The sequence below is a fragment of the Alligator mississippiensis genome, chromosome 6 (genome assembly GCF_030867095.1).
Source record: "Alligator mississippiensis isolate rAllMis1 chromosome 6, rAllMis1, whole genome shotgun sequence".
Taxonomy (NCBI): domain Eukaryota; kingdom Metazoa; phylum Chordata; order Crocodylia; family Alligatoridae; genus Alligator; species Alligator mississippiensis.
Window position 1 is genome coordinate 94,847,553 of NC_081829.1, and position 27,896 is coordinate 94,875,448.

The 27,896-nt window shown below is 43.4% G+C and overlaps 1 long non-coding RNA gene across 2 annotated transcripts; it reads left to right on the forward strand.

Moving 5' to 3' along the window:
* The first annotated feature begins 20 nt into the window (after positions 1-20).
* On the forward strand, positions 21-27,585 carry LOC132251223 (uncharacterized). 2 transcript variants are annotated; one of them, XR_009463139.1, is made up of 3 exons: positions 21-119; positions 18,036-18,226; positions 19,729-27,585. It is a non-coding gene; the product is annotated as an uncharacterized LOC132251223 (long non-coding RNA). The 2 variants fall into 2 exon arrangements; XR_009463140.1 differs by lacking the exons at positions 18,036-18,226; positions 19,729-27,585 and adding an exon at positions 3,401-5,240.
* The last annotated feature ends 311 nt before the right edge of the window (positions 27,586-27,896 follow it).

The window sequence follows — 27,896 nt, forward strand, 5'->3', positions numbered from 1 at the left end:
GGTCTCCTCAGGGCCGCGCGGGACCGGCAATGGGGGCTGCTCCCCGGCCTGAGGGGAGCCCTCCTCGCCCCGACCGGCCCGACCCCGCAACGGGGAGAGGAAGGAAACGAACACGTGCTGTGAGTATCGCTATGAACACGTATGACAATGAGGACTAGTGTGCCCCAGCCGCACGTCTGTCAGTGCGCGCACACCTCCACGCCCGCCCGGCACACGTTACCCCCGCCAGCCAGCCGTAGCGGCAGCTGAGACGCGCCGTCTCTTTTTGTTAGGCCAACCAGATTTTATTTTTGGCCGGGCTACAGTTATTAATAACGCTTTGGGAGACATCAGTTGTGGCATTTGATGACCGGATAAGACTCTGCCTGAGCCAGCGGTTGTATCGCTTCCTCAATGCCACGCGTGCGTTACATAGTCATCCCTAAAACACACGCCCCGTAGGCCTCGGGGCTTAAGAGGTCGTGCAAAATACAGCGCGGCCGGTACTTACACACGTGTCCAAAGGTCGGCAAGATGGGGGCGTGCGTTGCGGTAATTTTGTGATGACGCCGCGTTTCAGTTCAGAGAGCTAAAAAAGGAGGACGGGGCGAGGTATCGTTTTTGCTTCAAGATGGGGCAGGTATTTTATCGCTCCTCAGTAGACACAACTAATGAGCGATGGCTGCTCTGAACCCGAAACCGTGCTAAAAAACGTTTCCGAGCTATTTAAGTTGGTCTAATGGATTCACCCAAAGACCCCGATTACTAGTGAAGACACCCAACCACTGCGTGGTTTCTGACGTACGGCATGCCATGAAGGAATAGGAAAGGCGGGGGTCTAGTCCAGCCCAAACTTATTATCTGAAAAGTTTGGTACAAAACATGGGCATTGAGTGTTGCCTCCTCTTTCCTGCAAAAGAATTGGGTCTCTTATTCTGCGCCGCCTTGCACGTGGTATAATTGTTTGCCTGTCTGCAAGACTGAAACGTGCCTGTAAAATACTCCCAGCAGCATGAGTGGCTGGAAAAAATGGATATGGTTGCATTTTATGCCTACGGGGCATTCACCTGCAGCGGCGTATGCGACTAGAGCAAATGCACGGTAGGTGTAAGCGTGCTGTATTGCAGTTTACGCAATGCCCTTAAAAACAACATCACACTAAAGGAACTACAAAAATGAAAAACAGCCCATGCTGTGTCATATACATATTACAAAATAGAAATTGGGGCATCACGTCCTTTCTTTTACCAAGGAAGAACTGCTCCTTGTAATTATTTATTATTTGTTTCATCATAGTGCCTCAGCACACTAGGTGGAGACCAGAACAACATTGTGTTAGGAGGTATACACACACAAAAAAACACGAGGCAGCAGGTGGACGTGGAGAAATCAGGGAGTATAGTGCAATGGAGAGAACGGGACAGCCTTAGTGAACATAAGCTATACTTTCTTCAGTTTAGTTTAAAAGTTTCAAACTTTCACCATTTTCTTTGATGGGGAAAAAAAAGGCCCTACATGGAATTTGTCCTTATTTTGAAGGCAACAAAAGCACCTGCAATTATATCTCTGTTTAAAAAATAAAGACAATTTCATGGCAATATTTAATCAGGAAAATGAAAGGACCACTGCTCATTGCTCTGTAAGAAGACTGAAAACATAATTGTGAAACTAATGCATACTTGTGCCTTATTATATGGTCTTCGGCTTTGTGACTAGGTCACCTGCACACAGTCTGTTTGTGTCACCTGTTTAAGTGGTAAGATAAACAGTAAGATGTTTGGTTTTTTTAATTTGAACAGCAAATAAGTTGCAATACCATTTGAGGTTTACACCATGTGTGCGTGTATACACACATATATATACACACACAAATCATCACACACGCACAACTCTGTATTCCGAGTCATTTTCTATTTTTTAACTCTCTATAGCTTGCTCTACCTTCTCTTTGAAACTCACAGCTACAATTCCTATACCTTCACTATCTTGCAAGCGTTCTTCTTCCCCTGCTCATTTCTTCATGCTTAGCTTCAGTCACAGTTTTACTTGCCCTACCCCAGTTGTTTGAAATATTGTCCTTTCCAAGCTAATCACTGCTTTATCTAAAAACCTACCTAATTTGTGACTGCCTTGATCTGTGGGATACTTGATCAAGTTGGCTAGCTGAAAACGAATGATGCTGTATTGCGACTTATGAGTGCACACTCCTTACCGATTTTCCTGATGCCTTTTCATCCAACGGACCAGAAAAGATAGTCTCCTCTCCAGGCCTGGCTGTATTCCTAAAGCAATACCATAAAAGAGGAAAAAAGGCAAGAACCACTGATGATCCAAAAGCCGCAGTTTTATGGTTGTACACTAGATATCTCGTACTAGTAATGAACAGGCTCAGAAGATTTCCTAGACAAGGAACTCTAGCTTTCCTCGCATTCTAAATAGATATTTATTTCTTATACTTGTAGAAAAATCATGACAGTTTATTTGTGCTAGAGTAGTCAACTGTGCATACTTCCATGCTGTCGTCAGTTTTCAACAACCGGCTTAGATGTGTCAGTGTTTTTAATGTATTATAAGTATCTGAGAATTTCTTTTTTGCTCACAAATATCCCTGTGCTTTTAGAAATGCACTCTCTTTAATTGAAGAATCTAATCCATGAAAGTTATGTAATGCAGAAGAAGCATTCCATGTAGAAACAACTCTTAAATGTTAATCTGACAATATAGATGCCTTCTATTTTAAAAGACTTTAGGAGATCTTTGTTTTGCTATCCAAGGTATGCAAGTCTGAGTGTGTATATATAAACTGAGGCATGGAGCTAGCTTCTGCTCTCATTTATATTTGTGTAAACTAGACATAACCACTCCAACCAACGGAAATTACAGCCAGTTGGGTGATCTTAGAATAAACTCTGTCTTGTGAAGATAGATTAGCAAAGGATGGGATACTGGATGGACGGTAGTAGAAAACAGAAAGAGGCAGTAAGGCACAGAAAGCGAGCGAGGCAGGCACACACAGGATATTCTGTCCCTAGTACAGCGTCAAATAGCAAAAATAGCAATAGCTTCACTGCCTTAAGACCTCAATTAACTATAGACACTACATAGCATCAGCAAAGAAACAGATCTAAGAATAAAAAGATTATGCCAAAGTACGTGTGTGTATGGCTTGGGCAAGGCCTTTCTTTGGTTTATGCCTGGCTTGCCTCTTACCTAAATTTAATCATGCACAAAACGGATAATATCACCAATATCCACAAAGCACTGAATCTTTCATTACGATGCGTAACATGTTTCGCAGTACTTTATGTGGCATTAACAAAACAGTGCTGAGATCATTATTAATGTTTAAACATGATTTTGTAAAAATAAGACTGCTCTTAAGTCACGATAACACAAATTTTAAAATGTAATCAAATTGCAGGAATGGAAGACGGTGGCTGTGCGTCACCTGTGGAAAAAGCTCTGGAATTCCCAAAGCTGCTGGAGAAAGACAGGTGTTTTTGTTGCCCTGCTTGAAAATACAGTGCAGCAAAGCACACCATGAACTTCAGACAAAGAAAAAAATATTTCCTTAGAGCCTCTAGATAGCATCACTTCCTCCCGAGGTCCATAAATGTATCTCGCTCTTGTCCCCGGATCCTGCTGAATATGTCCATTTGTTGTTCCTCCTAAGGGCCGTTGAGATGGAGAAGCCAAGGTCTTAAGTAGAAGCGTGCAAGACCTGCTGCTGAATAAATCATCACACTTACTTAAGCATTCATTATCAGCTTCTCCTGAAAATAATCTCAGGCAGAATGGCTTTTCACTTGTTCTTCTACAAGTATGTTTGTACTGGATGTGAGTGGGAACAGGTGGCCACAACTGCCAGAAGCAAGAATGGCTGCTGCATTAAATCTTTTTGTTGCTGGTCCTAAGCTGCACCTGTGCTACTTCTTTGGTCCATTACCATTCCTTTGAAGCTGTAATTCATTTTACTGGGTCATATGTAAACAGCAGAAATCTAACAGCTAGCTGTATGAGCAGATTTGCAGATTATATGTGAACAAAAGGATAAGCCCCTTAGCATCGCCTCTAAATCCAAACTACAAATCAGAAAAAGTTTCCTTGAAGAACTAATGGGAAAATGCAGGAGGCCACTAATGCCTGAAAAGATACTGGTCTACACAGCTGTAGGTAGCCTATGGAAATAACATCATTTTGAAATAATTAGGCTTAATGCTGGAAGCAGAACAATTGCTCTCTATAGGCAGCAAATGACGTTTCCAAACGAGGCTTAAAGAAAAAGGGCATTGTTTCAAAGGGGTGGCAGGAAAAAGATAAAGCTCAGAGCTGGATCAAAACCTAAATACGATGGTCAAGTGTCACTGAGATTCATACACATCAAGAATTGCAAGGATGGAAAAAAAATAATGAATGGAGACAAAGCTATCAGGCACTCAAGTTCAGAGTCATCATTATGTGACAGTGGAAAGTTTCCAAAATACTGGAATCCGAGTCATGTGATTGAAGGCAAATACTATAACGGTTTGGTGGCTGTGATGAACAATTAATATTGCCTTTTGCATTTACTGTGAAATGATAATATCATATCCCCCCCCCCTCCCCAGCACCTGAAACTGGTGACAGTATAATCCTCAGTCCATATACTGTAAGTTTAGAAAAGACTGGAATGTGCACCCGATCATACCTAGGATGTTTACACATGCTGTTTGATCCTAAAATACTGGCTTATGTCATTAATGGCTTGTGTCATGCTCCTTTTCAGTTTCAGAAATGGCAAATGTTCACTCGCTTAGCTACATTAGTCTCTTACTTAAAAATGAAAAGGAAAGGAATAAAGCAGGATAGGGTATAGTAAAACTGGATTTGGGGTGACTTTCAGAAGGGACACAATAAGAAATACAGTTTTAAAGTTTCCCTTCTTTGTACTGCTGACAACATCCTCGATTAACAAAAGTGGTAGACTGAAACTCCCCCTTGGTTTTCATTTTGTTCATCTTTGCATTTGATTCAGTTTAGAGAGCAGCACAGCTAAGCTTGTTCATTTTAAATGCTTTTCAGTACTGTTTCTCATTGTTCACTACCCCAGGGATGGAGGGGAATCTTTAAAATCATTTAAAAATTCTTTTAAGTTCACAAAATAAACATTATATTCAGATTGAGTTTTTACTCCCTCATAAGCAATCACAATTAGGGGTTTGAACTCAGAGTGGCTCTTTACTTTTATATGACTGTTACTTCAATTAAATACACTAATACTAGGAAGTTTTTGTGATTTTTCTAATTTTGCATAATCTGCAGCAACATTTTCCCTCATTCAAAAGCTTACTTTTCAAACATCCACAGTCAAATTCTGTTTTCAGATACATGCACACAACTTTCTTGAACATATACATAGCTGATGGCACAGTGTAATCCTTACTAATTTCAGTACTCATTAAGAGTACTGCTTTTTGTGAAACAGCAAACTGCCATTTAATGGAGATGAACGTTAAGGACACAGGCTGGCAAGTACAGGAGACTTCAGTAGGTAAACTTTGAACTTCACCTAAAAGGACTCATTTTTTTTAAAGATCTCACTAAAGCCCTGGAAGCATTTCTAGAACATGTGCACTGTTTAGCTGGCCATATCTGACAGCGATGATACAGCAGATCCCTAGGCTTTCACAGTCGGTTCCTTATTAGTGAGACAAAACAATTATTTCAGTATAAGGAAGTTGGCCATGTTTCAGCTCAGGTAGTTCAATTATCCCTAAATAAATTCCCCTTTCACTTTGAAAAATGTACACTTATTTCCCCCTCCTAAAATCTCTTGTAAAAAGTTGCAGGCACAGAAACAGAGACTTTGGTTCCTTTTCAGGAAAAAAGGGTTATTTACCAAGTTGTAACTGCGATTCTTTGAGATGTGCTATCCTGCATAGATTCTATGCTTGGCACGCACACACCCTCTCCATACCACATTAGATTCCTTGGGCCAGTAATATCTACTGGGACCATGCCTGTGCCCTAGATGTCCTTGTGTCCCCCACTCAGGCTAGGGCACAAAATATAGAGGAAACCCAGCCATTTCTCAGCTCCTTCTCCAGCAGCAGGATATCACTGTTGCAGGGAAAAAGGTCCAGTTATAAAATCCATGTAGACAAGGCTTGTAGTTTTTTTCCAAAATTATGGACTTAGCTCCTCATAGCTACCCAATAGACTTCAAAAACAGAAATATTCTTTAAATGGGCAGCAGAGGCAGCTGAGCCAGTGGCATGAGTCTAATATGGCTGGGTGAATCTAAACTAGCTAATACATATGTTTTTATGAAATTGGAGAGTCACTTGGGTAACCTCTGAGAGCATAATGTCTGACCCTAAACTGCTCTGTAAAGTTCATAACTAGTCTAGATGTATGTCCAAGTGGTTTGCCATTGTAGAAGAACAGTGGCCTTACACTGTCCTAAAGTATATGAAGTTTGGCTTCTCCTGGGGAGAAAACTTGGAGATAAACATGGAAACCTAGTAACCTAGGGTAGGAAACTGGTGTGAAATCTGAGATTGCGTCTCACTCAAAAGCACCTTGTAAAGAAGACTCTTCACAACAGACTGAATGTCTCCTGCTATTTGAATGATATAATGGCTATGTAACAGGCAGCCTTCATCCAAAAATAGTAAAGGAAACAAGTTGCTAAGGTTCAACATAGTGGACCTGAGGTCCCAAGGGGATAGGGTCCCCAAACCAAAGAAACAACACAAATAAGGCTCTTGGGGAATAGAAAATTAGGGTTGGAAGGGACCTCAGGACATCTAGTCCAACCCCCTGCTCAAAGCAGGACCAGCCCCAACTACATCATCCCACCCAAGGCTTTGTCTGCTCAGATCTTGAAAACCTCCAAAGACAGAGAGTCCACAACTTCCCTGGGTAGCCTGTTCCAGTGCTTTACCTTTACTACCCATCTTGCCACAGGATAAAACATCACAGCCCCAGACAGTAGTATGATGCACAGGTATTTCTACCAAGTTTCTCTCAGAGCTGACAGAAAGTCTTGACTGTTTACAGACAAGTAGAGTCCAGTACTGCTGATATGTGGGCTAAGGAAGACAGTTGGTGCATGGACACCCACCACTCTTCCACTTAGCTTTAAAAGTCAGGCTGTCTGAGTTTTTTCTGTTGTGGAGTAGACTGTTCTGAACTTCAGCCAAACAGCTTGTTTCTGATGGACATCATCCAGCTAAGATGAAGACGGTCAGAAATAACAATGCCGGGTGGAGAACTATTGTTCTGCTAGGCTATGCCAGGCAGAGAAGTTGTTGGCTGTACTGAAGGATTCATCAGGTCCAAATACCAGAACCACTTGGCCCAGACTGCATAAGCATCAAACCCACATCCTGCCTCCATTTCTTCAGAGCTTGTAGTGATGTAAATTATACTTTAGAGACATTCCCTCATTTAGAAGAGTTGGGAATTGGGAGATGGTCCCACCGGCAGCAGCTAGCTAGTTAAGCGGTAGCTGACAGTCAGTTGATCAGAGCCAGACAGGGTCTGCAGAGGTTGTACAATTAAAATCTGTAGTTCTTCTCATTCCGTATGCATGGTGATTTATTGAACCTGGTGATCCCTATGGAGCTCTCCATATAACGAGAATTGGTGGAAAGGCAGACATTGGTCCTAATATTCAAGGGAGAAAAAAAGCTTCTATCCAGGTGCTAGAATGCAACCTTTTCTGGAACAAAATGTCTGACACTTGCTCTTCTTGTGAAAGATGTTCTGCAGGACTCAATCGTTGACAGACCACTTGTGATTGTCTGACAACTGTCTGCTGCATTGTTGCACTGAGGTGTTCTGATGGCCAGGAAGGTCCAGAGCTACTAGCATGATCTGATTTGAAAAGTGCCAGCTTCAGAGCTGCATGGCTTCCTGATAGACCAGGGATGATCTCGCTCCTCCTTATCTGCTGGCATATGCACAGCTGTGGTGTTACCTGTCAGCACTTGTATCAGGGATCCCTGGGGAAGAGGCAGAGATGCTTTGCCTGCTAGGCAAAGGGCTCTGAGCTCCAGGAAATGTGTGTGGAGAAGCCAGACTTCTTGAGGGGACCTCTGTGCCATCCCTGAACAGAGATGTCGATCATCAGTTTCCCAGCAGGTAGAGTCGCAGAGAGACGTTTTTAGGACTATGCCAAGGTTCCTGCAGCATCTGTTGGGTAGATACTACCCTCCACACGATCTGGTAGATTGGGTTACATAGATGCATCAAAACCATGCATTATAAAAGGCTGAGTTATACCTTGAGTGATGATTTTGGATAGACCTGAAGCTATTTGGTGAGGTTTGCTATAACCTAGTCTATTGTCTTCCCTGCAGAACTATTCCTGACTGGAATCTAACCCATCACCTTCATTATGTCTGTGTATGGATTTTCTCGTTATCTAGCAAGACATGACCATGATCCCAGACTTCCCTTGCACTGGTGCGATTGGGATCTGATCCCCAATCCCACAGTTGTGCCTCTTGCTGTACACACATGGCATGGCACCTCCTCTTTGGGGAGGTGGTTTAGCCCTGGGAGTGGGGGTGTAGATAATAGCAATTCTCTAGAATATAGCTACGTACACCCCATCTTGTTATTCTTTTTCCTTTCCAAAAATCATAGAAAAGAAGGGCTGAAAGGGACCTCCAGAGGTCATCTAATCTCTTCAAGACAGGATCATCCCTCGCCAAACCATCCCATATAAATCCTCGTCTAACCTATTCCCAAAACTACACTATCATCCCTGCTGCATAATGACATGGTACACTGCCCAAAGACACCCTAATCACCCACAGGTAAAGCAGGGGGATGAGGACTGTCAGTATCCCACCACCGTAAGGGTTAAAATGCACTAGAGACTTCCAAGGAATAGGACAAATTATGGGATCACCACATGGACATGAACAGCAGAAACTGAGACGGCATGATAAGAATCAGGGAGGTCTTAAAGGACACAAAATAGGGGGTGGGAAGTTTCCTGCCGATTCATTGGACTCAAAACTAGGTTACTTGCTCTGATGTTAACCCACCCCCTTTCCCACTTGAGTCCTAAAATTGGTCAGTGCTAGGAATGTGGCTAGTTATTCAGGGCTGCAAGAAGTGTCTTAAAAAGCCACACAACACTCATGGTGCATTTATTTGGGCTATTTCTGATTATTGCTACCTACCAAGCACCCAAAAATGTGTATGGATATAGCTATACATCTATATATCTTATCTAGATATATCTAGATACAGCTCTGTCTATACATATTTTTGGATGCTTGGAATATATATATATCATATTAGCACACTGCTATGGCAAAGTAGCTACTAAAAATAACTGCACAGCACATATGGCGCAGTATGGGTGGTTACTGCATCGTGCTTTAGTACTTCAAGGAAGTATTAAAGCACAGTGCAGTAGCAACGTCATCATAGGGCAAAGTGTAGACACACCCACAGAGTAGAAGCCACAAAATTAATTTAATTTTAGATGTCAATGTCAAATCGTGCCAGTGTTCCAAAAGGAAAAGTTCTTAAATTTACTTAAAAAATTATAATTCCACATGTCATTAATTTCAAATTTAGAATAGGTCACAAGACCCTACATGGACCAAACAGATGCAGCATTCATTTTAGGCATGGAAACCTCTTTTAAACGACCATAGTGCTTAGCTCCCTCAGGAGAGAGGTTTCAGTCTGACTGCATATAGGTAGCTAAGGAAATCTTGTATTAATATGGTGGGATTTGTCTCTTCCTCTTTTTTTTTTTAAATAAATATACACATCTAGAGTTAGGCACATAGATATAGCAATAATCCAAAAAAATTAGGAACAATTTCTGGATTTTCTTTTTTGTCAGCAAGATCTTTTCGCTTCTGCTCTCCCAATAGGGAACTAATTAGTATAAGCAAAGCTAGAACACTATATTTGATACTGCCTCATGCTTTCCATTACAAGAACTTATTTCCTCTTCCAAGCTGAAATGTTACATACTAGATGCCTGCTAGGATTGACAATATTTTATAAGCAAATTCTTAATTGGCTAAATGCTACTTCTTCAGGCAGGCTGACATTTCCAAATGCTTCCTTATCCCTACCTAGAGCCCAGCAGTTAAGTCAGGGTCAAGTTCCCTCAGGTTTGCTCAGTCCCAACAAATAGTTGAGCTTGAATCAAATCCGTTCAGTTTGTTGAATATGCTGAAAAAGAACTGGGGCTGACCTAACTGGAGCCTTCCCCCATTCACCAAATCTGGTCGCTGAACTGAAATTCAGCTCTTCACCCAGCCTCTGCCTGATGCTGACATTTTTTTAAGACTTCAGCAAAAATGGTTCAGGTGTTCCTAGGAACAAGATGACATAAAATAGGTTGTGAGGCCCATGTTAGAATAGCAACAACCGTGCAACAGTTCCATTGAGAAAATCAAGCATTTCTGTACTTTGGAGCTGGGGCACGAAGAAGGTAGGGCCTGATGTTGGGGACACAGTCAAGGAGAGTGTCCTGGCACTCGGTACCAGGGTACCCCCCCTACCAAGGGGAGTCACTGCATGAGTAAGCCTACTCAGTCTTTGCTAGAAGCATAAGCCAGACAGTTGGAGCTGGTACCTTCTGGCAGTGCAAAGGGAAATCCTATACAGACTATTGGATGTATTTTAATGCCTATGAGAGAGAACAGTTTTTATTCTTCCCCCGACCAGCCCCCATAGCCTGTAAAGCCTGTCCCCAAAACACCTGGTGCTTGGGATGGATCAAGACAGCTATGGGTGTTCCCTTGAGGATGCCCAGCCCAGCAGGACACCAAAGCTGAGACCAGCTCAGACAGAAAAACACTCAGAGGAGCTGCAGGGAGTGGGATTAACACTCTGCAGAGGCCCCAGCTGACACATGGACGCAGTCCCCTGAGGGAGCTAATTAAATGCATTGTAAAGAGGGTTGAGTTACTTCCAGGGGACAGACAGGATATGTATATATATCTATGGGGCAGCACCAAGAGAAGGTCCGGCTGGCTAAGGGCATTTAAGACATGATTGTGTGGTTTGCTTTATCATTGCTGTGTTGCTCCACTGAGGAATCCGCTTCATTATTATTCCAGCCAGTGATTAGTTTATGCTCTGAAATATGAGAATTGATAGTCCTGGAAACTTTATTGCAGCTAGTATGACTGCAGATACTGTTTTTATGAGAAGTGTCTAATCCTCACTTTTAAAATGTTATTAAATTATCTCAGTAACTCTGCACAGTGAGTGCCCTGGGTTAAATATAAGTTGTTGCTTGTTTTATGTTTGCACTGAGTAACTTCAGTTTGAACAGAGCCCTTGTGTTGGACACTGTTGTGTGAACTCACCGGATCACTCTCTTTCTGCTTTGAAAGGCTCTCAATTTATAAAATTGCTTTAGATAATTTAATGGTTTACTTTAATTTGATCAAATACCCACTTCTATTGCACAGTAAGCAATTATTGAATAAATAACATACACAATCTGGGAAGCAGAGACCAGCACAGCCAGGGTTCCCTCCTGCTCCCAGATGCATGCCCTAATCGCTATAGTCAAGCTCTCTTGTATTCTCTTTCCCAATTAATCCTTAATTATGCCATGCAATGTGTACAGTCTCAACAGGAAGGTTAGACTACTCCCTTGGGAGGTGGAAGATGGGGGGCTTGAACCCCATCTGGCAGAGCAAGGAACTAAACACAGATCTCCCAGATCTTAACCACGAGTGACTGTGGTTAAAGAGGAGAAGCAGCACTTCCACTACTTCCCTCTCCAGCTATGTTTTACAAGAAAGGCATGCCTCCTCCTTCGTGCTCTCTGATAGAAACAAATGAGACGCTGAACATCAGGACAGAGTTTAGAGTTACAAAACCCGAGTAGAGATGAGAGCACTTAAGTCCTGGACAGCCCTCATTTCAGTGTTTCCTCTGCTTCTCCAAACACCATCCTGGCTTGTTTGAATCCTAACCTGAAGCTTTTAACTCTCCCCATGCATTGCACAGGGAGCCTGAGTGCTCGATCCAGGGCTGTGGACCGAATTTGGTATTTACTACCTTAGGCTGTAAACCCTCCATTCTACCCTGTTGAATTCAATGGAGTCACATGGGCAGAAAATTAAAATGCTGCAAAGAGGAATCATGCCTGTAGCTTTCTAACGATGTTCGTAAAGATTGGGGGGAGGCAACATTTTTTAAAATTGGCTCTGAAAATACAATTGGTATTTTATAAATATCAATACTATATTAACATATTAACATTAAGATATGTATATGTATTGATATGTATGAATATCAAGTATTTACACTGGTTTCCCAGAGTAATTTTAACACTTCTTCCTGTCCCAGACTATTTAAACAAAAAATAAGAGGAAGATTGATACTGGCTGGGATTTATTTTCTCTTGGTCATCAGTGAAGAAACAGGATACACATGACATGCACTAGCTTAGCGCACACTTTCCTTTGATGATTAGGACTGAATTTTCATTATGGTGCGCAGGGATTAAAAGGGTGTCACTTTAAATAACAAGTGCTGTCCACACAAATCAAAATGCAGTTTTCCAAGGCCAGAGTTCAGGCATCTGAAAACCCCAAGCAAGCAAGAGAAATAGCATGTTGTGGTGGTATGAAAAAATATTAATGCAATAAGGATGAAGTTTTAACCGCACAGAAGTAAAAGAGCTCAGAATTAAGGTTCTGCCACTTGCCTTGGCTATGACCCTGTTAGTAGACTTCTCCAATATTTGCTGAGCTGTTCTTTGTATAAACTGTTTATAAATGCAACCTCGGTACTTTGACACCAATTATTTTTTATATAATTGGTAGCTTCAGCAGAGAAAAACCGAATGGGTATAACTAGGGCTGAAACCAATCTCAGTAAATGTTAGGTTTCCTAATAATGGAATTGCTCATAAAACAATATTACTTAGCATATATCTGGTGTTTTATGAATATCATGGCCATTTTACTGGTGTTGGAATAAATGACAAAAATGAGAGTGAATTTCTCTCAGAAAGGTTCTCTATGGTTTCAGAGGAACATCTGGCAGTTATCAGGCCAAACGAATTTTTCTTTAAAAAAAAAAAATAGGGAAAAAGTTATGGTGAGAGATAAAGCAAGGTTCTAATATGGTATCTGCTGGCAACATTGACAATCGTGCAAAAAATTGTATCACTACTTCCCCCACCTGCCCTTAACAGTCCAGTCTTGAGTGACCCAAGCAATGGCAGATGGAGCTGGACTGTTCTCAGTGGTGGCAGATGGCAGTTCAAGGAGCAATGGGCACGAGTTGCAGCAAGGGAAGTTTAGGTTGGATATTAGGAAAACCTCTCTCACCAGGAAGGTAGTAAAACATTGGAACAAGTTACCCAGAGAGGCGGTGGAATCTGAGTCCTTGTAGGTTTTTAAGGCCTGGCTTGACAAAGCCTTGGCTGGGATGATGTAGTTGGGGCTGGTCCTGCTGTGAGCAGGGGTTGGACTAGATGTGACCTCCCCAGGTCCCTTCCAACACTAACTTTCTATGACTCTATGGCACTTCCCCATCCCTTCCTCTGTAAGCCTCTTCCTCAGGTCTGGAATTACAGTGTTAGGAACATTTTTCAAGGGTGATGAGCACCCCATGGGATGAGGCCTTTAGAAAGTGATGGCAATACATTCAATGGAACCACAAAACAGCTCCTGTCAGGTTCATATTTGCATATCTTACATGAGTTTACAATGTAATAAGCTTAATTTTTTTCCAGGCGAAGTAGAAAGCCTGCAGGTTAAAAATACAGGGGGCTTAAATTCTTGACCAAACAGCATTACACTGCACCCCGATGCAAGTGAAACATGGACATGTAGTACACCCCTGGAAGCAGACCTTCAGCGTGAAAGCCTCTCTGCTGGACCTGGAAACTTCATCCCAAAGGAACAGACACACTGATTGTAGCTGCCAAGCTAGCATAGTGGGACTGTAGCAGTATCTCAAAGAGCCGAGTCCAGCATCTTAAAATGCACCCAGAAGCAGAAACAGCCAACACCAAGCCACAAGGATGAAATGCTTATAACTCCTTGCCCATTTCAAGAGATGAATGACCTTGCAGAAGCATGCTACTTTGAGGAGATTTTAAATGTAATCCCAAAGATGCATGCTGCTGTGTTTATAGCTGACCATCCATGAATCTGCTTAAGTCTACTTGGTTCATTATTTTGAGATTGCTGGTATTCAGCATACAAAGTGTAGAAAAAACAGAGCTGGAAGGGACTTCAAGGAGTTACTTATATCAACCCCCTTTTCAAGGCAGAATCATGACCATCTAAACCATCCATATCTAACCTGACTTTAACAAACTTCCAATGCCAGAGATTCCCCCACATCTGTAGGTAAACTCAAGTCCAACAGCTCTCTGATTATACTAGGATGAAAAATTGGAAGAGGCAGCTTGGGATTGAACATCCGGAGATGTTTGCATCCCAAACATCTTTTGTCTTGTCCAGGAGAAAACTAATTATATAGATCAATGCCGCAGTTTCATTGTGCGCATCTTTCGGATGGACCAAAAGACCTTGAAGAATTGCCTGAGGGACCCAAGAAAACACTGACATTGACTCTGCCTGACTGCCCTCCTCCCGCTCCCTCCAGCCCCTTGCAGAATGGAACTCTGCCAGCCTGCAGAGCGCTTTGCAAGAGAGCAAAATCCATGGGTTTCTCCAGTAAAATGAGAAATCCATGTTTTCCTTCAGCAAAGGGGAAAAATCCATGGTTTTCTCCATTTTTCCATGGGAAATGGAAAACCTGGATCCCTGATCATTACCCTCTGAGTCCAATGATCCAGCCAATTTTTGGTCCACCTTACAGTCCGTTCATCCAACCCATACTTCCTTAGCTTGCCTGGGAGAACGTTGTGGGAGACCATATCAAAAGCCTTGCTAAAGTCGAAGTACATCATGTCCACTGCTCTTCCCACATCCACAGAGCCAGTCAGTCATCTTATCGAAGGCAATCAGGTTGGTGAAGTATGACTTGAATCCATACTGACTGTTACTAATCACCTTCTCCTCCAAGTGCTTAGAAATGCATTCCTTGAGGACCTGCTCCATGATTCTTCCAGTGACTGAAGTGAAGTTTACTGGTCCGTAGTCCCCCAGATCCTCCTTCCTCCCTTTCTATTTGGAGGAGATGGAAGGTGTAAAAAAACCCAAGCCATCCCATATGTACTTTTTGTTGAAGTCCATCAATCAGCATGATTTATAGACTATGGAGCTTGTAAATGTTTTATTGCAGAATGGTGTGAAGCTCTGCAAGTCTTGTCTTGCTTTAAAAAGAGAGAGAGAGAGAGTTGTTGATTAAATTACAAAACATCTGTGCAAGTTCAGAAGCCAACCAGTCTTCTGAGTCACAATTTGCTAAACGTGGGGACCGAATATGGCATTGTTTTCCCTGCCTTAATCATTTTCTCTGCAAAATCCACAGTGAGCTAGATAAGACAACATTTCTGATGGATTGTTGCTCTCATAGGGGTTGAAAGCACTTGGCCTGCAGCCCCGTGTCTCACAGCATGTCTAAGGCCTCTGATAATCCTCCAAAAATACACAGCCCATCCCGTCTTGTTGCTCCATTAGAGACATACTTTCTCTGCCTCCTGTCCAAAAATCTTTCAAGACATCCAGTAAGGGAGTGGCAAACCACTGAAATCCCAGATGGTGCTGGCTTAATAAACTTGACCAAAGAAGAAACAAGAAGGGAAGCCCGTAAACCTGCACCCAAGTGCCAATGAATGCCAGAGACTTTAGGCTTCTATGAGACTCGAGCACTTTAGAAATATTTGCTCTGGATCACTTCACTTCTTTGTAGATCTATTTTTCTTTTCTAATGGGGTATGTATTACTTATCTTCCTAAGAATAAATATTTTTAAATAATCCTTAATATTTTAAATAATCAGTAATATGAATTACTTCTGACACATTACAAAACGTTGGAAAAAAAACCTGATACCTGGAAGACCGTTCAATTTGTATAATTTGTATATAGGATTGAGTAGAACTGTAATTAAGCATCCCAAGAAACCTACCAAATAGGAAAAAGAAAAGTCTTTTAAGACATTTTCAAGCAGGTATGAAACAAAACATAAGCCTCTATGACAATTGATTTACTCAACATTAAGGTAAATAGATTCTGTCACAAGGATATACGAGGGGATCACATGTAATCTCAACACTGATCTGTGAAAAATGTTTTGTATTTCTCAGCCCCTCCCCTCCAGGTTTGTTGATTTGTTTCTGACACCTGTTGCATCTGATTTTACACTGCAGTGAGATCAATCTGGCCCACGTGAACACACGATTTCGTTCATACAGGGCTTGTATGAACAAACGGTTTAGAACTGAAGGCTGCGTCCAGACGAGCGTGGATATTTGTTTCCCAGGTGGACAAGTAGCAGCAGCACACCTTGTGCTGCTACTTGCACCCAGGAAACACCCATGCCATGTGCACTCTGACGCGCAGCAGGTTACCCCGGGTGGGGTAGGAGAGGCTGGGGCCAGCAACTGGTCTGGCCCCAGCAGCCTTACCTGGGCTCCTGGGGGCCTCGGGGAGCTGCAAGCATGGCGCTTCTGCAGCTGGTAGCCTGGCTGGCAGCTGGAGCTTGGCTCTGGCAGCATGGGTTGCCGCCACGTGTACCGCCCTGCTTTTTTTGGAGAGGGTTTTTTTTGATTTTTTGACCCCAGGATCTCCTGGAGTCAACCTCCCACCCCATGTTGCAAAGTGGCAGTGCGAGGAACACCTGCATATGTGGTGTGCAACACCGCAGATGGGTCTGTGCATGTCCGCGCTAATCTGGATGTGGCCTAAGATGGTAAACTCTTTAGGGCAGAGACTATATATTCATGTTTCACCTACCACAGCTAGGACTGGAGCTCTCAGTTGCCATTCTAATCTACTATGACCAGAAGCTTGCAACTTCTTGTTATTTAGCATAAGGAAAGCTAGGATAAGCTAGGAATCATTGTTCTTGCAAAAAATCAGACTTCTTGCCATTAACAAAGAGCCTGAGTTCAGTAAAGGAAAGCACCCAGGCAGTTACAGCACCAGATGTGAACTCTGACCTGACTCCTAGATGTGCCCTGGGAACCGTCTTCCCAACTTCTGTTACAGGAGCCAAGGCACAGCTTCTTCCCCAACCTTCCAAGACAGCTGTGGGGTAGAAGGGAGTGGGGTCTTTCTGCAAATCAAATGTCCCATTGTAACTGTGCATGTGCAGTAAAGCCTCTTTTACCATGTGGTAAGTTATTCGTATAGTACACCTGAACAAAATAAAACTCAGGGGGGTCTACCATGTCAGACCTCTTTGCTAAAAAAAAAGCAGAGCTGGAAGAGAGATGCATAGCTTGCTTTTTTGGTTCCTTGCCAAGACAGGACTACTCACAGCATTAACTTGCAGTTTGAAGGGTTTCAAGTAATTTTTAACCTAGAAGTCCAATCTGTTAAATTCCCTGCAAGCATAGGTCTTAAAACGGCAGGGTACAAGGCAAAAAATAAAAGACCAGGTATCCCCAAAAGTACAGCTTGCATCTCCCAGTCAGTTTCTTGATGAGATTTATTACTGTCATACCGATAGATACCAAAAAAACTTCCACCCTCATTAGCAGTAGAGCAACATGTGCACAATCATTTGTTAACATGACCACAAACAACATTTTTTTCCAAGGAATTTTAAAATGAAATAAGTCCCCTATTTATTGCAATATGCTTTTCCCGCTGTGAATGGAAATAGAAGGGACAGAAGTCTCTGGTCCATCAACATTTCCAAGTTTTCTTCTATAATATAGTTAATCCATTTACTGCTTCAATCTTTAACCAATTTCTAAATGAAGAAGGAACTTTCATATGAGTTAGAAGGTACCTTTCATTTTGTCATTGATGCCAGTCTCTGGCACCAACAATTCTGAGCAAGAGAGTGCACAGGCAGAACCAATCATTGATTTTGCTAATTTAAAAATATCAATCCAATTAAGATAGAGGAAGGGGGAAAAAAAGTGCATGCAACTTAAGCAAAATTCCCTGCTTTCTTTCTCATCTCTCTGTGCAGATCTTTCAGCAGCCCCTGCAGACATCTTTACACACATGTACAACCCCCCCTCCCCACCATCCCGATTGGGCCTCTAAGGGGAGATCCAGTCACATCAAGTCATACAGAGGCTCATGTGTGAAGATGAGATAAATCCCAGCAGGGAACCTGAGAGTCTGCTTAAGCATCATCTGGAAAGAAGTTCGGTGCAGGTGAGTCTAGTTAGTCTCAGACCCTGAAAAAGGGACAGGCCTCCCAGAAGACAGGGGTTACCAAATTAAAAGCAAAGATAAGGAAATTCAGCAGACAGGCAGCCTGACAGCTGAACAGGGGGGGTTGTGCTGAAGTTGGGTTCTGCTGTTTGGAGCTGAAGGATTAAAGTTACATGTAGGGAATGTGACCACAGACTGTGATGAGTTTTCTGTTTAATTGTGCAAGAAGCCTATAAAAACATACCGACCAGCCCAGAACGATCGGTGCCTTTAACCTGGGTACCTCTGTGGCTCATTTCCTCCGCAGACCCTGGACCCTGCCAGTGCCATCCCTGTAGATTTCCAACCTGCTAACAAAATGCACATTCGGTGACAAAACTCTTTTCAAGAAGGGGTGGGGAGGTGGCCCTATTACAACTAGCCCTTGAAAATGGTGGCCGGCCTCATGATTTGCCTGCAAAATTGGCCGCCTGCCTCCTCAAGTTGGATAGGTCCCTACTCGTGATACTTGGCACTGTCCTTTGAGCCCCAGGTGCAGGAACCATTTAATTACATGAGAGTCTTAAACATTCATTAAACATTAAAGCTAGCCCTCGCTTTTCTAAAGAAAAACTTAAAAAATGTGGCCTGAGCACACTGGAAAAAGATTAAAAAACAAAGAAAATAAAATGAACCCAATGCATTTGCTGTTCAGAAAAGCTTGTGACTTGGTTTGTTTTAAACAGTCTCATTTATTTTTTATATCTGACTCATCGTTCTCGACTACTTAGGTTTCAAAATACTGCTAAACTATTTTCTCTGTGGGACAGCAAACATGCATTACTGTGCTGAGTGCTGATAGTGCTAAATAATACAGTCTCCCAGTGATGGTCAGTCGTTCATCCTCTAGATCCTGCAGTTTGCACAACAGCTTTTCAAAGATCCCTCAAGGACCTTCAATGTCTTGGTCTTCAGCTATGCTATCCATCTGCAGGATTTTTCTTACTTAATAACTTAATCCAAAGTCTGCTGAAATCAATGGAAAGATTCTTAATTAAAAGTCAGTGGGCTTTGGATTAGTTCACATGTTGCCAATACAACTTTGATTGATGCAAACAGAGACAGATACAATTCTGATTTGGCTGGCACCACTTCTGCAGGTGACTTACTAGTTTAATTTCAGTCAGTGGGAAAGCAACTAGCTATTTAAGGTTACCTTGGTTTTCTAGCTCTTTTCCAGCAAACCATACCCATCACCCAGCTGCCTCTCACTTTCAGGTTCCCAGGCACAAGCTCAACTCATTCCTGTCTGTGTTAACAACGTTTATATTATGGATCCTGTTCCTTTTCAACAAAATTAAAAGAAAGTCCTATTCACATTACAGTTCAAAAGACCATCTCACTTGTACATTTTAGTTCTAAACAAAGAGCCCATTTAAATAGTGGCTGCATGTGTGAAGGAAAGTTATACGATCGCCTTATCATAATTATTGTAAATTAAGGACACTCGCTTTGTGTTCCAGATCAGACTTATGGATGCATGCTAAACAATTACAATAGGCACTTCAGGACTGAGCTATTATTTCAGTGGCAGTGAAGGTCACAGACCTTGACCTTGGCTCCCTGTGTGACAGTGGCAACGTGCCAGCAAAGGAGGAGGACTTACAAGACAGATGGCCTAATTCATCATACACCCAAAAAAAGCTGTCCCAAGCATCACATCCACAGCGACGATGGTAAAATTCACAACTCGAGAGACCTGCCAGGCAATTACACCACACGCACGCACATGTTGCTCCAGTTCCTGTGCAGATCTCTAGGAAAGGAAAGCCTGAAAAGTTTACAAAATGCAAAAAGTCTTAACAAATGCAATCACCTAGAGCTAGAAGAAGAACTGACCAATCCCTGGTTAGGCTGGACACTTAAGAGAGGGATGCTGACAGATTATTATATATTAAAGGATGGGATGTCAATTATTGCTAAGTTAAAAGATGGCACTTGGCATATTATGCGACTCACCAATTTCTTTTCATCCTTTCTTTCTGTTCGTACCCTCAGAGCTGGAAAAGGCTTCTGGGTTTATGTCTCGATGCTAGAAAATGAGCATCTTTGTCTGTACACCGTGTACTGCCAGCTTCCCCACACTGCCTTTACATCAAGCCTTAGTCTCGGTTTGGAGGAAACAATGCTCAGACTAGGAGAGAGCTGTCATTCTCCAGGGTCCAGGCAATCCTTGGCTTCTCCGTAGAGGCTGTGAGGAAAGGTGCTAATTCCTCTCCCTGGGGAGGGGGTGGCCTCTTTGTGGTGTGGGAAGCCAGCCACCTGGAAACGGACCGAGAACAACCTGACTGAAAACAATATTACTTTATTTATAGCTGCTCCTATCTGAGGATTGCAAAGCCTTTCATAAAACACCAATGAGTTAAGCCTCAGCTGCCAAACACAGGAAGAAAACCGAGGCTGCAGATTTTTCCTGACCAGACGCACGCAACAACTCTATGGCAAAGTTGGGCCAGAGCCTACTCACCCTGTTCTTTTACCCCTGACTTTAATACAGGCCGGCACCCGGGTACCAGATGAAAAGAAGATATTCATGTTGTGTACACTGGCCAAAGGCATGAACGAAACACTTGCATCCCAGGGCTTTGCTCCAAAATGGCTTGGACTGAGCCCTGTTTTTAAGCTCCATTCAAATGCTTAACACGGGCCATCAGAATCATCCCCTTGCCCTTTTGCAGGCCAAGGAAGGTGTGCTTGGAAAGGCAAGAGTGGAAGGATCTCTTCTGCACAAATATGGTGTGAAACCAAACACACTGGAGAACCTTCCTTGCCAACGAAGTCCCTCACTCGGGATTTGGGGGTTGCTCTGATGCTATTTCAGAGTCAACGGGTTCTCTTGAAGGGTCCCGCTGAACCATGCCCTGCTCCTCTGTAAGTCATGCCCCCAGGCCTTGTTCTTTTTATAAACTTTATCTGCTCACGATGCACTGAAAGACACATCCTGGGAACTCTCTCAAGTTTTAAGTTTGCCAGCTGGAGTCATCCATGCTTCCCCCTCGTCACTCGGCATATTGCAGAGATCAGCCCACGTCGCTTCACGCAGCAGCTCAAGAAAAAGGAAGGAATTAGACAACAAAGAGCAGGGATGTACTGTACCGAGTGCCGCCTACTGATTCCCGTTCAGACAGGAAACGCTCTCCCGGCTTCTTGTCAAGCAGCACATACGTTTAGAGAGGAGAGCAACCCAGCACCGAGAAAACATCCCATTCACCTTTGTGCACCGGGCGAGGGGCTGATAGTATGAGAAAAAGAAAAAGAAGATATGAAAAAGAAGAAAAGCAAGGAAGATCTTCCAAAACTTTAGCTCAGCAACCTATGTCTTGAAGGCCAGATCCAGGCTGCAAAGAAATTTTAGCTGGCCTGCCAAGACAGGTTGGCGGCAGGATTTGGCAGTGAGGGGAATCAGTGGTGGCAGTGGCCGGGCTGCGTGGCCTGCCTTCAAACTGAGCTGTTAGCATTAATTCAGCCCACCATTGGTAAAAGTTTGCCAGCCCCTGATCCTAGGTACTTACACAGCCCCATTACTCTTGTATCTGAGCTACCTCAAAAACTTGAAGGTATTTGTCTTGGTAGCACCTCATGAAGGAAGAACATGATATTTGCTCTGTTAACAGATGGGGAAGGGAAGCCAAGTGCCTCACCTTGCATCATGCAGGTGAAGCTGGGACTCGTACATCCCAGCTTGGCACCCTGATCACTATATCCTTCCTCTCTCGCCCCATGGTTTTCAAGGTCCTAGTGCAAATGCTCCACAGGATAACAGTTCCACTATGGACACCACCAGAGAGGTACTGACGTGAACTCGAGTCTGTTCACTTGGCATCTGCAGCTAGGCTTAAGGGAAGCCCCAGAATTCAGCAGAGCTACATTCAGCACCTGTTAATTGGTGGTGAGCAGAATGAAGACTCTTGACGAGAGGGCTGCATCCATGGACGAGCAACCGGCATCTTTTCAAATAAAAAAAAAAATGGTTATGCAAACCTAGACAACATCAGAAAGTGCCAAGCAAATGTTTTTGCAAATGGCGACATTCCAGGGGATCAGACTAACCTATTCTTACTATAGACAGACCCAACCAGAAAAAGGTCGAATGTTTTTGGGCTTGGCATTCCGATGCAAGCCCATGTCTGGTTTTCTCCAGGTTTACTAGAGATCAATCACAGTACCGCACTGGTTCTCCATTGCCCAATAAAGGACAGGGAAGTGACATGGTTGGGACAAAACCCTGTATTGTTCTAGACTCATTTGGCAAGCTTAGTGGAAGTGGTAGCAGTCTTTCCAATGCACACATTTAGCTCTTCATCCAGTGATAGGTCGTCACTCACTGTGGGTCCAAGGTAGCAGAACTTGTTCACTGCTTTGAGAGGTGTGTTGTCACAGCTGATAGATGGTGACTGGCAAACAACCTGCCCTAGGATTACAGTTGCTGGTCAGGGCAAACCTCTTGCGAGCATGGGAGAAACGATTCATGAGCATTTGTAGTTGGCTTTCTTCATGGGCAGCGAGTGCAGCATTGCCACCAAAAAGGAACACACTAATGAGTATGTGCCTTGTTTTTGCCTTTAGACGTGATGAATTGTGGAGTTTGCCATCTGATCTTGTGCAAAAGTATATGCCGCCTTCCTCCAAGCCATCAAACACATAGTGCAGCACCACAGAGAAAAATATCCCAAAGAGTGGGATAACACAACTCTGCTTCACTCCACTCTTCATCTCAAACCTATCATCAAACTGAACTGTGGCCTGCATGTTTCATGGAAGGAGTGTATCATACTGAGTAATGTTGAGGGGTACCCAATCTTTACCAGGACTTTGAACAAACCTGCTCTGCTGACAGGGTCAAAGGCTTTTGTCATGTCAACAAATGTACAGTGGCTTATTTTTTTCTCTGCATTACTCTTGCAGTTGGTGTAAAGAGACTATCATGGCCACTGTTGATCTCCCTGCTCTGAAGCCATACTGTGATTCTGGGCAGACATGGTCAGCAAGTTGTTGCAAGCATTTCAGGATGACTCTGGCAAAAGGCTTGCCTGTGACTCTGAGGAGAGACATTCCCCTATAGCTGATGCAATCACCTTCATCTCTCTTGCAGAGAGTGATGATGTTAGCATCATGCACGCCCTGGGGTACTTGACTTTCCTTCCAGCAGCATGCTGGGAGTGGATGAAGATGTGGTAGCAGATTAGCCTTCCTGCATTAGCTACTAGGAAGGTAGTAAAACACTGGAACAGGTCAGAGAGAGGTGGTGAAATCTCCAACCTTAGAGGTTTATAAGACCCAGCTAGACAAAGCCTTGGCTGGGATGATGTAGTTGGGGCTGGTCCTGCTTTGAGCAGCGGCTTGGATTATATGTGACCTCCTGAAGTCCCTTCCAACCCTAATTTCCTATGATTTTTATGATTGGGCATGTCCAGAGTATTCATTTGCCCAGAAATCATGATTAACCACAGGGACTTCAGGAAGGGAACAGAAAAAACAAAAGGGCTTATTGCAAGGAAGAACAAATAGTATCACAAAAAGTAACCCAATGCTTTGACCACACAGTACAGTAAAAAAACAAAACTGACAAAATCCTTACCCTATCAGACTACCTCCTAGCCCTCAACATCCCTGTGAAAACCTCCTGGGGGACCTTCATTCACCATCTCCTCTCCTGCCCTTACATGGGTCCCCCTCTCAAGCCACCCCCTAATGGTCACTGCCTCCAGGACTTTCCACACAGCCTCAGGGGAGCTGGAGAACCCTCTAGACTGTTTTCTGCCTGTGCATCTGCGACACCCGGTACAATTTGATCCGGATCCAGAAAAAGATACCAAAAGTGCAACACGCCTGAGGCAGTAAAACTTGTAATAAACCTGCACTGCCAAATGCATTGGCTCTTTTGACTGTCGTGGCAGGCACACAAAGTCTGGGCAAGTCTGAAGAGAATTTGGGTTTCATCAGCAGGGCTGCCTCTGGAAGTAGCGTCGTGCAATGATGTCGACACTGCTAGTGCCATCACTGTGGAAGCAAGCAGTACAGAATAACCACTTCTTTACAAATTTAACACACACACGGCAAAAGAACTACTTCTTTACAAAGTTAACCCCTCCTCCCCGCCTCCCCCCCATAATATAAACAATATAGGATCGGAGAAAAGAAGGGCTGGAAAAGCCCTCAGGTCTACTAGTCCAACCCCCTGCTCAAGGCAGGATCATTCTTGTCTGAATCATCTCATCCAAGCATTTATCTAACCTGCTCTGAAAATTTTCCAAGGATGAATACTGCACAAGCTATGTAAGTAACCTAATTCCAGTGCTCAACCACCCTCAGAGTTAGGAAGTTCTTCCGAATATCCAACCTAAATCTGCCCTGTTACTATTTAAGACTGTTACTTCTGTCCCCGACAGTCACAGAAAATAGTCTATTACCAACCTTCTTAAAACCACCAGTATTCAAAGACTGTTAGCCAAATCTCCTCTTGTGTGTTGTGCTGTGTGCTTGAGAACTATCCGTTTTAATGCATTTCCCACATTTGACTATATACAGCAGGCTGGGGCAGACTCCTGTATTCTCTGGAGGATCTGAACAATGAAGGTCACAGGCCTGTGCTTCATTCCAAAAAGTAGAGAGGAGAAACTCATTGAATTCTCCGTGGGTAGCAAACAGGCTTTCTATCTGTAGTGAGGGTCAGCAGTGATTAGATATTGTGCTTCTGACACACAGACACTATCCAGAAATGCCATCCATCAGACAGCACAAAAGCAGTGAGCCTCCTGCAATTCGCAGCTGACTGATACTCCTGTAGCTGGTGATGAGTTTGCATGGCTGGGCCCTAAATTCTAATCCCATCTGGTTTAGATTAGGATTCTAGAAAGCCGGGCAGTTGTCAGGTGTCAAAATCCAGAGATCTTATGTGTCACTTCACAGACTACCCCTCTGGACTTCTCCCCAGATGGAAAAGCTTTTCTAAATGTGGAGAATTAATATGCTGTTTAATTAATAATTCTGACGAAAATAATATGGGGGGAGGGCTGGAAGTTTCTGGGGGAAAAAAAATTCTAATTCTAGTGCAAGTGAAATGCAACATGAAACAGCTGCTGATTCAGTAGCACTGAAAACTGATGCTAGTGCAGCATGCTTATAAATGGACTAGCTCGCTGCGCCCAGTTTATGCTGCTTGAAGCAAGCAGTTAACACTTAGCTCATAAACTGCAGCAACAGAGGAATCTGAAAACTACCACCCATTCATCTTCCCCAAGTGATAACGTCACCACTTTAATAAGAAATGGCTGGGGGGAAAAACAGGAATCAAAATGCCAGTCCAACGTAAGACAAGGGACAGGTTAGCATGTACTGCACTGAGGGCACCCCCTGCCGGCTGCGGTAGTGGGCTGCAGCGTGAGATATAGAAGAGGAAGACAGAGCAGGGATGCCACGGAGCAAAGGGCATAGCAGAACAATAGCCCAAGGATCTCAACCCAAATGATCTCCTCGTGTATCGAAGCTCAATGTAACGGGGAGGAAAGTGAGCTCAGGCCAGCAAAGTGGTGCCTTAATGTCAAGAAGTTTTTTTGAAGATGTATCCACCCAGCATAAGATTCCTATGCCAGAGATGTTTGTACCCACAAAGCACTATTTAAACTACCAACAAATGAGGCAGCAACTCTGGTAAAACCAATTTACGCTGAATACACACATGGAACAATTTAGGTTTTGTTTCTGGAAATACTATACCGAGTACGATAGCGACAGTAAAAGCACCGCTTTCATGGTGTCTAACATGGGATGGAGACGAGAGGCTGGAAATGAAGGGCTTTTGCAGAGTCTGGGGTCACCTTTCCCTAGGAGAATATTTTGAAAGAGTATCTGAGCGGAATCGCAGCTAGTGCAAATTGTCATAGCTCCACTAAGCCCATGGAACCAAGATAATCTCTCCTAAGGGAGGGCAGGATATTTACTACAATCTAGAGCATTTCAACAGCAGAACAGTTGCCCTAGCAGAGATTTAATGTACTCTAGGGATAAATGATCTATGATCAACAGAAAAGTCATAATAATTTATCTTCCAATTGGGTGGCAGAAGTTTAATGAGGGGTTCCCTCCCATGGCACACCTCTGCCACAAAGAAAAAAAAACAGGTAAGCAGAGAGTATATAGCGCCCTGATATTTCAGGTGCAGGGACAAGGAAAAGCACAATTATCTTCATAAAACAAATCAAGAAACTCCCTTGAATTATAACTCACCGTTTGTTTTAGCTTCAAGCAAAACTTAACAATTTTAGCCCTTGCTTTTCCTAAAATCCTCCCTAATTTCTTACCTGCTTTTTTTTTCGCACTACAAGGTATTACAAGAATACCTGCCCTGCTACATTTTGCTTCTGCAGAACACGGGAAATAGGTTTATTTTGGAAAGTGATTCTACCAGTCAAACCACAGACCTAGCCAGTTATATCCCCTCAAAACTCCAAGATTTGGATAATTTTTGAACCAGGGAAGAGAAGTGTTCCCAGATGTTTTACTCTCTTCCGGTCCATAGTGAAACGATTATTTGCTCTACATTATCTGGATTAATAACTATAAATCTACACAATAACATAACAACCACAACTGTTATTTTCACTGTTGTTCTTGCTGCTGATTTTATTTATGCCTGGTGCTCAGCAAACACAGTCAAGTCCTGCCCTTAATGAAGAACTCTTGCCTGTTTAGTCCTCTTCAGCTCCGCCTGCTGATCAAAGAGCCAAACTGCAATTTGAAACTTAATAAAATATGGTTTTAAAATGCTCAATGAAACTTTATAACAGTGCCCTAAACTTTAACTCAGTAGAAGAACTAAATACCTCTAGAGATGAAAAGAAAACTAGTTTAAGGCAGGGGTGTCAAAGATACAGCCTGCAGAGCCCTGTCATCTGGCCTGTGGTGCTGCCTGTGGGTCTTGGACTGGACCTGTTGGCTCCGGATTTAGGACCCAGAGGCCTTGTTCTGGGGCCCTCAGACTGACCGTGACCTTTCCATTCGATAATAGGCAAATGTATTGATACACAGTGATAACGGAAAAGAAACAATACAAACAATCAAGCAATTCTATACATCTACCAAATCCTAGGGATGTCATCAGAGTCAACATACATCTGACCAGGACACAGTCTTCACTCTGAGGCTGTCTTGTAGGCATCACATGTCAGCAGCCTGGAGGTGTGATGGCAAGGCCCACACCCCTCCTCCAGTAGGGTGGATGAGACAGGCTGGTGGTATGCCCTCTGTCCATGGTGACCTCAGGGACCCTTCTTGGGGGATGGAGGTGGGATGGGGAACCCCTCTCAAGGAGGAGAAGGATAGGGAGGAGGACGAGGAGGGACGGGGTGGGACCCGGTTGGAGGATGAGGAAGGACCGGGGCAGGATGGGGAGGGACCCTTTGTTACTCTCCAATCTCTGCATTTGTATTCTCCGTTCCCTCCTGATGACTCTTCATTCAGGGCTGTCTCTGGTTGGCTGTCTCCCTGTGGTCACACTGTCTATGTCAATACATTTCAAGCCCATCACATGCACACCTACTAATTTGGTCTTTCCGGGCCTTCTCCTAATTTGATCTGTTCCCCCAAAATCGGGACTCAGGCCCTGCCCCTGCTCTGGGGCCTTGTTAACTGA